We start from the raw sequence: 13,215 nt of genomic DNA on the forward strand, positions 1-13,215 counted from the left end.
GCCTGGCTACTGGGGCTACCAGTTGTAAGCCTGCAGCCCACAGGGAGTTGGTTTGTTCCTCTCACACATGTAAATGGGTAAGCATTCAAGTGCACACACCTGCCTACGTCCACAGACCCTCGCGCACACACACTTTTGTCAACAAGCTTTTTCGCAATTAAGAGTATCAGGGACCCATGTTGAAATACAAAAGCAGCACACCACGTGACGGCCATCACATAGAGTCCAGCAGCAAATGGGAAACGTTTAACTAGCTGTGGTCCTATTACTTGCGCTCTACCGTGGAACAACTGCTGGATGAGTCCTGCTGGAGAATATTGAACCTACAACAAGTCTGAGGTAAATAAAAATTCCACAGGAATATAATCAAACAGGGACCTTCAACCCTTCCGAGCCAGATAGGAGTCGAACCTACAATCTTCTGATCCGTAGTCAGACGCGTTATCCATTGCGCCACTGGCCCTATGTAGACTTACGCATCCTTTTGTCCTTAAGTGGGCTAGAAAGTGTGTGTATGTGTGTGTGAAGGCACAAGGAAACCCATCTGACCTCCTGGAAGTCTGTTCTGTGAGGTTTTCCCAAGTTTTACAAAGGACTTTAGGAGAAGGAAGCACCTAAAAGCTAGGCGAAATGGTCCTAGATCCAAGGAAATCTTTTAGATCAGGCTCAGTTTCTTAAATAGTTTGCATTAACATAATCAGTTCCAGGTCTGTGTGGGGCTGAGCTTGAGAACTCCTTAGTAAGTAGGCGTTTACAACAATAAGGGGTTTAATATTACAACACAGGTGAACATTCAGACACATTATCATACGCTCACCTTGTCCAGGGACCCAAGCATGCTGCCTTTCCACTCTCAGAGCCCTTCACCTAACCTACTGTGCAGCTGTTTCACCTTTAATATCACTGTTCCACAGGCAGCGTGACGTCACAATGCTCCTTGTCTGTAGCCCGAACCAGGAGCCTTTGCAAACCTGGTATAATCTACATACTTACGGTGTGTTTAGTCTTGGACCACAAATGCAGTGAAGAATAATGGATTGCTACTCTTCATACATTTTTGACCATTGGCTCAGATTTGAATGCGTACTGGCCATCTGAGCATCTCTGCCAGGCCACCCTATGTCTAGAGACTGTAGATTTAGAGAGTTTATAAACATTGTCAGTTCATCAATAAAGTGTGCTCGCTTCGGCAGCACATATACTAAAATTGGAACGATACAGAGAAGATTAGCATGGCCCCTGCGCAAGGATGACACGCAAATTCGTGAAGCGTTCCATATTTTTAACAGCTTTCAGGAGAGAAATCTTTTTTGTTTTCAAGACTAATTGAAAAAATAAAGCAGGTCCCAGTGCTGTCCCCGTAATATGTATTTTTCAATTAGTCTCTCCTCAACATTTTTAATGTATTTGCTTTGCAGTAAAGAAGGTGCGCTCTATGTTCAGCTGCATTTAGCAAGGAAGCCTGCAGGACTTCTGGGACTTTTCTTTCTCTTTTTTAGCCTCACTGTCATTATTCTTCACCACCCCCAAATCTATACTGCGGCAGTGTTGTGTTGCTTTGTGGGAAGCAGGACAAAGAGAAGGGCAGGGCCTATGCAAATGAAGGCCTCAGGGATGTCTGGGAGTGCCTTTTTAGCAGTATTGTTAAAGTCCACCTTGCAACCGGATTGGTCGGGTAAGCTGAAAAACACCATGCCAGATTGGGCACCAGGTGTCTAGGCGCTTGGAGGACATATTGGGTCTACATCCCTCAGTTTCTGAGGTCCAAGAAATGTTCACCCTCTACCCTAATAGAGAGGTCTTGGCCGATCGTGGCTGAGAGGGGAAGAAGGTAGCAGTGCAAGATGCTTATGGTCCTTCTCTAATAATGGACCAACTTTCTCTCTCTCCTTACCTGTGGTTCTGCCTGGCTACTGGGGCTACCAGTTGTAAGCCTGCAGCCCACAGGGAGTTGGTTTGTTCCTCTCACACATGTAAATGGGTAAGCATTCAAGTGCACACACCTGCCTACGTCCACAGACCCTCGCGCACACACACTTTTGTCAACAAGCTTTTTCGCAATTAAGAGTATCAGGGACCCATGTTGAAATACAAAAGCAGCACACCACGTGACGGCCATCACATAGAGTCCAGCAGCAAATGGGAAACGTTTAACTAGCTGTGGTCCTATTACTTGCGCTCTACCGTGGAACAACTGCTGGATGAGTCCTGCTGGAGAATATTGAACCTACAACAAGTCTGAGGTAAATAAAAATTCCACAGGAATATAATCAAACAGGGACCTACAACCCTTCCGAGCCAGATAGGAGTCGAACCTACAATCTTCTGATCCGTAGTCAGACGCGTTATCCATTGCGCCACTGGCCCTATGTAGACTTACGCATCCTTTTGTCCTTAAGTGGGCTAGAAAGTGTGTGTATGTGTGTGTGAAGGCACAAGGAAACCCATCTGACCTCCTGGAAGTCTGTTCTGTGAGGTTTTCCCAAGTTTTACAAAGGACTTTAGGAGAAGGAAGCACCTAAAAGCTAGGCGAAATGGTCCTAGATCCAAGGAAATCTTTTAGATCAGGCTCAGTTTCTTAAATAGTTTGCATTAACATAATCAGTTCCAGGTCTGTGTGGGGCTGAGCTTGAGAACTCCTTAGTAAGTAGGCGTTTACAACAATAAGGGGTTTAATATTACAACACAGGTGAACATTCAGACACATTATCATACGCTCACCTTGTCCAGGGACCCAAGCATGCTGCCTTTCCACTCTCAGAGCCCTTCACCTAACCTACTGTGCAGCTGTTTCACCTTTAATATCACTGTTCCACAGGCAGCGTGACGTCACAATGCTCCTTGTCTGTAGCCCGAACCAGGAGCCTTTGCAAACCTGGTATAATCTACATACTTACGGTGTGTTTAGTCTTGGACCACAAATGCAGTGAAGAATAATGGATTGCTACTCTTCATACATTTTTGACCATTGGCTCAGATTTGAATGCGTACTGGCCATCTGAGCATCTCTGCCAGGCCACCCTATGTCTAGAGACTGTAGATTTAGAGAGTTTATAAACATTGTCAGTTCATCAATAAAGTGTGCTCGCTTCGGCAGCACATATACTAAAATTGGAACGATACAGAGAAGATTAGCATGGCCCCTGCGCAAGGATGACACGCAAATTCGTGAAGCGTTCCATATTTTTAACAGCTTTCAGGAGAGAAATCTTTTTTGTTTTCAAGACTAATTGAAAAAAATAAAGCAGGTCCCAGTGCTGTCCCCGTAATATGTATTTTTCAATTAGTCTCTCCTCAACATTTTTAATGTATTTGCTTTGCAGTAAAGAAGGTGCGCTCTATGTTCAGCTGCATTTAGCAAGGAAGCCTGCAGGACTTCTGGGACTTTTCTTTCTCTTTTTTAGCCTCACTGTCATTATTCTTCACCACCCCCAAATCTATACTGCAGCAGTGTTGTGTTGCTTTGTGGGAAGCAGGACAAAGAGAAGGGCAGGGCCTATGCAAATGAAGGCCTCAGGGATGTCTGGGAGTGCCTTTTTAGCAGTATTGTTAAAGTCCACCTTGCAACCGGATTGGTCGGGTAAGCTGAAAAACACCATGCCAGATTGGGCACCAGGTGTCTAGGCGCTTGGAGGACATATTGGGTCTACATCCCTCAGTTTCTGAGGTCCAAGAAATGTTCACCCTCTACCCTAATAGAGAGGTCTTGGCCGATCGTGGCTGAGAGGGGAAGAAGGTAGCAGTGCAAGATGCTTATGGTCCTTCTCTAATAATGGACCAACTTTCTCTCTCTCCTTACCTGTGGTTCTGCCTGGCTACTGGGGCTACCAGTTGTAAGCCTGCAGCCCACAGGGAGTTGGTTTGTTCCTCTCACACATGTAAATGGGTAAGCATTCAAGTGCACACACCTGCCTACGTCCACAGACCCTCGCGCACACACGCTTTTGTCAACAAGCTTTTTCGCAATTAAGAGTATCAGGGACCCATGTTGAAATACAAAAGCAGCACACCACGTGACGGCCATCACATAGAGTCCAGCAGCAAATGGGAAACGTTTAACTAGCTGTGGTCCTATTACTTGCGCTCTACCGTGGAACAACTGCTGGATGAGTCCTGCTGGAGAATATTGAACCTACAACAAGTCTGAGGTAAATAAAAATTCCACAGGAATATAATCAAACAGGGACCTACAACCCTTCCGAGCCAGATAGGAGTCGAACCTACAATCTTCTGATCCGTAGTCAGACGCGTTATCCATTGCGCCACTGGCCCTATGTAGACTTACGCATCCTTTTGTCCTTAAGTGGGCTAGAAAGTGTGTGTATGTGTGTGTGAAGGCACAAGGAAACCCATCTGACCTCCTGGAAGTCTGTTCTGTGAGGTTTTCCCAAGTTTTACAAAGGACTTTAGGAGAAGGAAGCACCTAAAAGCTAGGCGAAATGGTCCTAGATCCAAGGAAATCTTTTAGATCAGGCTCAGTTTCTTAAATAGTTTGCATTAACATAATCAGTTCCAGGTCTGTGTGGGGCTGAGCTTGAGAACTCCTTAGTAAGTAGGCGTTTACAACAATAAGGGGTTTAATATTACAACACAGGTGAACATTCAGACACATTATCATACGCTCACCTTGTCCAGGGACCCAAGCATGCTGCCTTTCCACTCTCAGAGCCCTTCACCTAACCTACTGTGCAGCTGTTTCACCTTTAATATCACTGTTCCACAGGCAGCGTGACGTCACAATGCTCCTTGTCTGTAGCCCGAACCAGGAGCCTTTGCAAACCTGGTATAATCTACATACTTACGGTGTGTTTAGTCTTGGACCACAAATGCAGTGAAGAATAATGGATTGCTACTCTTCATACATTTTTGACCATTGGCTCAGATTTGAATGCGTACTGGCCATCTGAGCATCTCTGCCAGGCCACCCTATGTCTAGAGACTGTAGATTTAGAGAGTTTATAAACATTGTCAGTTCATCAATAAAGTGTGCTCGCTTCGGCAGCACATATACTAAAATTGGAACGATACAGAGAAGATTAGCATGGCCCCTGCGCAAGGATGACACGCAAATTCGTGAAGCGTTCCATATTTTTAACAGCTTTCAGGAGAGAAATCTTTTTTGTTTTCAAGACTAATTGAAAAAAATAAAGCAGGTCCCAGTGCTGTCCCCGTAATATGTATTTTTCAATTAGTCTCTCCTCAACATTTTTAATGTATTTGCTTTGCAGTAAAGAAGGTGCGCTCTATGTTCAGCTGCATTTAGCAAGGAAGCCTGCAGGACTTCTGGGACTTTTCTTTCTCTTTTTTAGCCTCACTGTCATTATTCTTCACCACCCCCAAATCTATACTGCAGCAGTGTTGTGTTGCTTTGTGGGAAGCAGGACAAAGAGAAGGGCAGGGCCTATGCAAATGAAGGCCTCAGGGATGTCTGGGAGTGCCTTTTTAGCAGTATTGTTAAAGTCCACCTTGCAACCGGATTGGTCGGGTAAGCTGAAAAACACCATGCCAGATTGGGCACCAGGTGTCTAGGCGCTTGGAGGACATATTGGGTCTACATCCCTCAGTTTCTGAGGTCCAAGAAATGTTCACCCTCTACCCTAATAGAGAGGTCTTGGCCGATCGTGGCTGAGAGGGGAAGAAGGTAGCAGTGCAAGATGCTTATGGTCCTTCTCTAATAATGGACCAACTTTCTCTCTCTCCTTACCTGTGGTTCTGCCTGGCTACTGGGGCTACCAGTTGTAAGCCTGCAGCCCACAGGGAGTTGGTTTGTTCCTCTCACACATGTAAATGGGTAAGCATTCAAGTGCACACACCTGCCTACGTCCACAGACCCTCGCGCACACACACTTTTGTCAACAAGCTTTTTCGCAATTAAGAGTATCAGGGACCCATGTTGAAATACAAAAGCAGCACACCACGTGACGGCCATCACATAGAGTCCAGCAGCAAATGGGAAACGTTTAACTAGCTGTGGTCCTATTACTTGCGCTCTACCGTGGAACAACTGCTGGATGAGTCCTGCTGGAGAATATTGAACCTACAACAAGTCTGAGGTAAATAAAAATTCCACAGGAATATAATCAAACAGGGACCTACAACCCTTCCGAGCCAGATAGGAGTCGAACCTACAATCTTCTGATCCGTAGTCAGACGCGTTATCCATTGCGCCACTGGCCCTATGTAGACTTACGCATCCTTTTGTCCTTAAGTGGGCTAGAAAGTGTGTGTATGTGTGTGTGAAGGCACAAGGAAACCCATCTGACCTCCTGGAAGTCTGTTCTGTGAGGTTTTCCCAAGTTTTACAAAGGACTTTAGGAGAAGGAAGCACCTAAAAGCTAGGCGAAATGGTCCTAGATCCAAGGAAATCTTTTAGATCAGGCTCAGTTTCTTAAATAGTTTGCATTAACATAATCAGTTCCAGGTCTGTGTGGGGCTGAGCTTGAGAACTCCTTAGTAAGTAGGCGTTTACAACAATAAGGGGTTTAATATTACAACACAGGTGAACATTCAGACACATTATCATACGCTCACCTTGTCCAGGGACCCAAGCATGCTGCCTTTCCACTCTCAGAGCCCTTCACCTAACCTACTGTGCAGCTGTTTCACCTTTAATATCACTGTTCCACAGGCAGCGTGACGTCACAATGCTCCTTGTCTGTAGCCCGAACCAGGAGCCTTTGCAAACCTGGTATAATCTACATACTTACGGTGTGTTTAGTCTTGGACCACAAATGCAGTGAAGAATAATGGATTGCTACTCTTCATACATTTTTGACCATTGGCTCAGATTTGAATGCGTACTGGCCATCTGAGCATCTCTGCCAGGCCACCCTATGTCTAGAGACTGTAGATTTAGAGAGTTTATAAACATTGTCAGTTCATCAATAAAGTGTGCTCGCTTCGGCAGCACATATACTAAAATTGGAACGATACAGAGAAGATTAGCATGGCCCCTGCGCAAGGATGACACGCAAATTCGTGAAGCGTTCCATATTTTTAACAGCTTTCAGGAGAGAAATCTTTTTTGTTTTCAAGACTAATTGAAAAAATAAAGCAGGTCCCAGTGCTGTCCCCGTAATATGTATTTTTCAATTAGTCTCTCCTCAACATTTTTAATGTATTTGCTTTGCAGTAAAGAAGGTGCGCTCTATGTTCAGCTGCATTTAGCAAGGAAGCCTGCAGGACTTCTGGGACTTTTCTTTCTCTTTTTTAGCCTCACTGTCATTATTCTTCACCACCCCCAAATCTATACTGCGGCAGTGTTGTGTTGCTTTGTGGGAAGCAGGACAAAGAGAAGGGCAGGGCCTATGCAAATGAAGGCCTCAGGGATGTCTGGGAGTGCCTTTTTAGCAGTATTGTTAAAGTCCACCTTGCAACCGGATTGGTCGGGTAAGCTGAAAAACACCATGCCAGATTGGGCACCAGGTGTCTAGGCGCTTGGAGGACATATTGGGTCTACATCCCTCAGTTTCTGAGGTCCAAGAAATGTTCACCCTCTACCCTAATAGAGAGGTCTTGGCCGATCGTGGCTGAGAGGGGAAGAAGGTAGCAGTGCAAGATGCTTATGGTCCTTCTCTAATAATGGACCAACTTTCTCTCTCTCCTTACCTGTGGTTCTGCCTGGCTACTGGGGCTACCAGTTGTAAGCCTGCAGCCCACAGGGAGTTGGTTTGTTCCTCTCACACATGTAAATGGGTAAGCATTCAAGTGCACACACCTGCCTACGTCCACAGACCCTCGCGCACACACACTTTTGTCAACAAGCTTTTTCGCAATTAAGAGTATCAGGGACCCATGTTGAAATACAAAAGCAGCACACCACGTGACGGCCATCACATAGAGTCCAGCAGCAAATGGGAAACGTTTAACTAGCTGTGGTCCTATTACTTGCGCTCTACCGTGGAACAACTGCTGGATGAGTCCTGCTGGAGAATATTGAACCTACAACAAGTCTGAGGTAAATAAAAATTCCACAGGAATATAATCAAACAGGGACCTACAACCCTTCCGAGCCAGATAGGAGTCGAACCTACAATCTTCTGATCCGTAGTCAGATGCGTTATCCATTGCGCCACTGGCCCTATGTAGACTTACGCATCCTTTTGTCCTTAAGTGGGCTAGAAAGTGTGTGTATGTGTGTGTGAAGGCACAAGGAAACCCATCTGACCTCCTGGAAGTCTGTTCTGTGAGGTTTTCCCAAGTTTTACAAAGGACTTTAGGAGAAGGAAGCACCTAAAAGCTAGGCGAAATGGTCCTAGATCCAAGGAAATCTTTTAGATCAGGCTCAGTTTCTTAAATAGTTTGCATTAACATAATCAGTTCCAGGTCTGTGTGGGGCTGAGCTTGAGAACTCCTTAGTAAGTAGGCGTTTACAACAATAAGGGGTTTAATATTACAACACAGGTGAACATTCAGACACATTATCATACGCTCACCTTGTCCAGGGACCCAAGCATGCTGCCTTTCCACTCTCAGAGCCCTTCACCTAACCTACTGTGCAGCTGTTTCACCTTTAATATCACTGTTCCACAGGCAGCGTGACGTCACAATGCTCCTTGTCTGTAGCCCGAACCAGGAGCCTTTGCAAACCTGGTATAATCTACATACTTACGGTGTGTTTAGTCTTGGACCACAAATGCAGTGAAGAATAATGGATTGCTACTCTTCATACATTTTTGACCATTGGCTCAGATTTGAATGCGTACTGGCCATCTGAGCATCTCTGCCAGGCCACCCTATGTCTAGAGACTGTAGATTTAGAGAGTTTATAAACATTGTCAGTTCATCAATAAAGTGTGCTCGCTTCGGCAGCACATATACTAAAATTGGAACGATACAGAGAAGATTAGCATGGCCCCTGCGCAAGGATGACACGCAAATTCGTGAAGCGTTCCATATTTTTAACAGCTTTCAGGAGAGAAATCTTTTTTGTTTTCAAGACTAATTGAAAAAATAAAGCAGGTCCCAGTGCTGTCCCCGTAATATGTATTTTTCAATTAGTCTCTCCTCAACATTTTTAATGTATTTGCTTTGCAGTAAAGAAGGTGCGCTCTATGTTCAGCTGCATTTAGCAAGGAAGCCTGCAGGACTTCTGGGACTTTTCTTTCTCTTTTTTAGCCTCACTGTCATTATTCTTCACCACCCCCAAATCTATACTGCGGCAGTGTTGTGTTGCTTTGTGGGAAGCAGGACAAAGAGAAGGGCAGGGCCTATGCAAATGAAGGCCTCAGGGATGTCTGGGAGTGCCTTTTTAGCAGTATTGTTAAAGTCCACCTTGCAACCGGATTGGTCGGGTAAGCTGAAAAACACCATGCCAGATTGGGCACCAGGTGTCTAGGCGCTTGGAGGACATATTGGGTCTACATCCCTCAGTTTCTGAGGTCCAAGAAATGTTCACCCTCTACCCTAATAGAGAGGTCTTGGCCGATCGTGGCTGAGAGGGGAAGAAGGTAGCAGTGCAAGATGCTTATGGTCCTTCTCTAATAATGGACCAACTTTCTCTCTCTCCTTACCTGTGGTTCTGCCTGGCTACTGGGGCTACCAGTTGTAAGCCTGCAGCCCACAGGGAGTTGGTTTGTTCCTCTCACACATGTAAATGGGTAAGCATTCAAGTGCACACACCTGCCTACGTCCACAGACCCTCGCGCACACACACTTTTGTCAACAAGCTTTTTCGCAATTAAGAGTATCAGGGACCCATGTTGAAATACAAAAGCAGCACACCACGTGACGGCCATCACATAGAGTCCAGCAGCAAATGGGAAACGTTTAACTAGCTGTGGTCCTATTACTTGCGCTCTACCGTGGAACAACTGCTGGATGAGTCCTGCTGGAGAATATTGAACCTACAACAAGTCTGAGGTAAATAAAAATTCCACAGGAATATAATCAAACAGGGACCTACAACCCTTCCGAGCCAGATAGGAGTCGAACCTACAATCTTCTGATCCGTAGTCAGACGCGTTATCCATTGCGCCACTGGCCCTATGTAGACTTACGCATCCTTTTGTCCTTAAGTGGGCTAGAAAGTGTGTGTATGTGTGTGTGAAGGCACAAGGAAACCCATCTGACCTCCTGGAAGTCTGTTCTGTGAGGTTTTCCCAAGTTTTACAAAGGACTTTAGGAGAAGGAAGCACCTAAAAGCTAGGCGAAATGGTCCTAGATCCAAGGAAATCTTTTAGATCAGGCTCAGTTTCTTAAATAGTTTGCATTAACATAATCAGTTCCAGGTCTGTGTGGGGCTGAGCTTGAGAACTCCTTAGTAAGTAGGCGTTTACAACAATAAGGGGTTTAATATTACAACACAGGTGAACATTCAGACACATTATCATACGCTCACCTTGTCCAGGGACCCAAGCATGCTGCCTTTCCACTCTCAGAGCCCTTCACCTAACCTACTGTGCAGCTGTTTCACCTTTAATATCACTGTTCCACAGGCAGCGTGACGTCACAATGCTCCTTGTCTGTAGCCCGAACCAGGAGCCTTTGCAAACCTGGTATAATCTACATACTTACGGTGTGTTTAGTCTTGGACCACAAATGCAGTGAAGAATAATGGATTGCTACTCTTCATACATTTTTGACCATTGGCTCAGATTTGAATGCGTACTGGCCATCTGAGCATCTCTGCCAGGCCACCCTATGTCTAGAGACTGTAGATTTAGAGAGTTTATAAACATTGTCAGTTCATCAATAAAGTGTGCTCGCTTCGGCAGCACATATACTAAAATTGGAACGATACAGAGAAGATTAGCATGGCCCCTGCGCAAGGATGACACGCAAATTCGTGAAGCGTTCCATATTTTTAACAGCTTTCAGGAGAGAAATCTTTTTTGTTTTCAAGACTAATTGAAAAAATAAAGCAGGTCCCAGTGCTGTCCCCGTAATATGTATTTTTCAATTAGTCTCTCCTCAACATTTTTAATGTATTTGCTTTGCAGTAAAGAAGGTGCGCTCTATGTTCAGCTGCATTTAGCAAGGAAGCCTGCAGGACTTCTGGGACTTTTCTTTCTCTTTTTTAGCCTCACTGTCATTATTCTTCACCACCCCCAAATCTATACTGCGGCAGTGTTGTGTTGCTTTGTGGGAAGCAGGACAAAGAGAAGGGCAGGGCCTATGCAAATGAAGGCCTCAGGGATGTCTGGGAGTGCCTTTTTAGCAGTATTGTTAAAGTCCACCTTGCAACCGGATTGGTCGGGTAAGCTGAAAAACACCATGCCAGATTGGGCACCAGGTGTCTAGGCGCTTGGAGGACATATTGGGTCTACATCCCTCAGTTTCTGAGGTCCAAGAAATGTTCACCCTCTACCCTAATAGAGAGGTCTTGGCCGATCGTGGCTGAGAGGGGAAGAAGGTAGCAGTGCAAGATGCTTATGGTCCTTCTCTAATAATGGACCAACTTTCTCTCTCTCCTTACCTGTGGTTCTGCCTGGCTACTGGGGCTACCAGTTGTAAGCCTGCAGCCCACAGGGAGTTGGTTTGTTCCTCTCACACATGTAAATGGGTAAGCATTCAAGTGCACACACCTGCCTACGTCCACAGACCCTCGCGCACACACACTTTTGTCAACAAGCTTTTTCGCAATTAAGAGTATCAGGGACCCATGTTGAAATACAAAAGCAGCACACCACGTGACGGCCATCACATAGAGTCCAGCAGCAAATGGGAAACGTTTAACTAGCTGTGGTCCTATTACTTGCGCTCTACCGTGGAACAACTGCTGGATGAGTCCTGCTGGAGAATATTGAACCTACAACAAGTCTGAGGTAAATAAAAATTCCACAGGAATATAATCAAACAGGGACCTACAACCCTTCCGAGCCAGATAGGAGTCGAACCTACAATCTTCTGATCCGTAGTCAGACGCGTTATCCATTGCGCCACTGGCCCTATGTAGACTTACGCATCCTTTTGTCCTTAAGTGGGCTAGAAAGTGTGTGTATGTGTGTGTGAAGGCACAAGGAAACCCATCTGACCTCCTGGAAGTCTGTTCTGTGAGGTTTTCCCAAGTTTTACAAAGGACTTTAGGAGAAGGAAGCACCTAAAAGCTAGGCGAAATGGTCCTAGATCCAAGGAAATCTTTTAGATCAGGCTCAGTTTCTTAAATAGTTTGCATTAACATAATCAGTTCCAGGTCTGTGTGGGGCTGAGCTTGAGAACTCCTTAGTAAGTAGGCGTTTACAACAATAAGGGGTTTAATATTACAACACAGGTGAACATTCAGACACATTATCATACGCTCACCTTGTCCAGGGACCCAAGCATGCTGCCTTTCCACTCTCAGAGCCCTTCACCTAACCTACTGTGCAGCTGTTTCACCTTTAATATCACTGTTCCACAGGCAGCGTGACGTCACAATGCTCCTTGTCTGTAGCCCGAACCAGGAGCCTTTGCAAACCTGGTATAATCTACATACTTACGGTGTGTTTAGTCTTGGACCACAAATGCAGTGAAGAATAATGGATTGCTACTCTTCATACATTTTTGACCATTGGCTCAGATTTGAATGCGTACTGGCCATCTGAGCATCTCTGCCAGGCCACCCTATGTCTAGAGACTGTAGATTTAGAGAGTTTATAAACATTGTCAGTTCATCAATAAAGTGTGCTCGCTTCGGCAGCACATATACTAAAATTGGAACGATACAGAGAAGATTAGCATGGCCCCTGCGCAAGGATGACACGCAAATTCGTGAAGCGTTCCATATTTTTAACAGCTTTCAGGAGAGAAATCTTTTTTGTTTTCAAGACTAATTGAAAAAATAAAGCAGGTCCCAGTGCTGTCCCCGTAATATGTATTTTTCAATTAGTCTCTCCTCAACATTTTTAATGTATTTGCTTTGCAGTAAAGAAGGTGCGCTCTATGTTCAGCTGCATTTAGCAAGGAAGCCTGCAGGACTTCTGGGACTTTTCTTTCTCTTTTTTAGCCTCACTGTCATTATTCTTCACCACCCCCAAATCTATACTGCGGCAGTGTTGTGTTGCTTTGTGGGAAGCAGGACAAAGAGAAGGGCAGGGCCTATGCAAATGAAGGCCTCAGGGATGTCTGGGAGTGCCTTTTTAGCAGTATTGTTAAAGTCCACCTTGCAACCGGATTGGTCGGGTAAGCTGAAAAACACCATGCCAGATTGGGCACCAGGTGTCTAGGCGCTTGGAGGACATATTGGGTCTACATCCCTCAGTTTCTGAGGTCCAAGAAATGTTCACCCTCTACCCT

The 13,215-nt window shown here is 45.3% G+C and overlaps 13 non-coding genes across 13 annotated transcripts; 7 read left to right on the plus strand and 6 right to left on the minus strand.

The window, feature by feature from the left end:
• Positions 1-390: 390 nt before the first annotated feature.
• Positions 391-463, minus strand: TRNAR-ACG (transfer RNA arginine (anticodon ACG)). The gene has a single exon. It is a non-coding gene; the product is annotated as a tRNA-Arg (tRNA).
• A 714-nt stretch (positions 464-1,177) lies between these two features.
• On the plus strand, positions 1,178-1,284 carry LOC147704463 (U6 spliceosomal RNA). Its single transcript, XR_015298979.1, has one exon. It is a non-coding gene; the product is annotated as a U6 spliceosomal RNA (small nuclear RNA).
• Positions 1,285-2,294: 1,010 nt separating this feature from the next.
• TRNAR-ACG (transfer RNA arginine (anticodon ACG)) lies at positions 2,295-2,367 on the minus strand. Its single transcript has one exon. It is a non-coding gene; the product is annotated as a tRNA-Arg (tRNA).
• Positions 2,368-3,081: 714 nt separating this feature from the next.
• LOC147704465 (U6 spliceosomal RNA) lies at positions 3,082-3,188 on the plus strand. Its single transcript, XR_015298980.1, has one exon. It is a non-coding gene; the product is annotated as a U6 spliceosomal RNA (small nuclear RNA).
• Positions 3,189-4,199: 1,011 nt separating this feature from the next.
• On the minus strand, positions 4,200-4,272 carry TRNAR-ACG (transfer RNA arginine (anticodon ACG)). Its single transcript has one exon. It is a non-coding gene; the product is annotated as a tRNA-Arg (tRNA).
• A 714-nt stretch (positions 4,273-4,986) lies between these two features.
• On the plus strand, positions 4,987-5,093 carry LOC147704467 (U6 spliceosomal RNA). The gene has a single exon (XR_015298981.1). It is a non-coding gene; the product is annotated as a U6 spliceosomal RNA (small nuclear RNA).
• A 1,011-nt stretch (positions 5,094-6,104) lies between these two features.
• Positions 6,105-6,177, minus strand: TRNAR-ACG (transfer RNA arginine (anticodon ACG)). Its single transcript has one exon. It is a non-coding gene; the product is annotated as a tRNA-Arg (tRNA).
• A 714-nt stretch (positions 6,178-6,891) lies between these two features.
• On the plus strand, positions 6,892-6,998 carry LOC147704469 (U6 spliceosomal RNA). Its single transcript, XR_015298982.1, has one exon. It is a non-coding gene; the product is annotated as a U6 spliceosomal RNA (small nuclear RNA).
• Positions 6,999-8,795: 1,797 nt separating this feature from the next.
• Positions 8,796-8,902, plus strand: LOC147704470 (U6 spliceosomal RNA). The gene has a single exon (XR_015298983.1). It is a non-coding gene; the product is annotated as a U6 spliceosomal RNA (small nuclear RNA).
• A 1,010-nt stretch (positions 8,903-9,912) lies between these two features.
• TRNAR-ACG (transfer RNA arginine (anticodon ACG)) lies at positions 9,913-9,985 on the minus strand. Its single transcript has one exon. It is a non-coding gene; the product is annotated as a tRNA-Arg (tRNA).
• A 714-nt stretch (positions 9,986-10,699) lies between these two features.
• LOC147704472 (U6 spliceosomal RNA) lies at positions 10,700-10,806 on the plus strand. Its single transcript, XR_015298984.1, has one exon. It is a non-coding gene; the product is annotated as a U6 spliceosomal RNA (small nuclear RNA).
• A 1,010-nt stretch (positions 10,807-11,816) lies between these two features.
• On the minus strand, positions 11,817-11,889 carry TRNAR-ACG (transfer RNA arginine (anticodon ACG)). The gene has a single exon. It is a non-coding gene; the product is annotated as a tRNA-Arg (tRNA).
• Positions 11,890-12,603: 714 nt separating this feature from the next.
• Positions 12,604-12,710, plus strand: LOC147704474 (U6 spliceosomal RNA). The gene has a single exon (XR_015298985.1). It is a non-coding gene; the product is annotated as a U6 spliceosomal RNA (small nuclear RNA).
• The last annotated feature ends 505 nt before the right edge of the window (positions 12,711-13,215 follow it).

Source organism: Lissotriton vulgaris, chromosome 7 (assembly GCF_964263255.1).
Source record: "Lissotriton vulgaris chromosome 7, aLisVul1.2, whole genome shotgun sequence".
NCBI lineage: Eukaryota > Metazoa > Chordata > Amphibia > Caudata > Salamandridae > Lissotriton > Lissotriton vulgaris.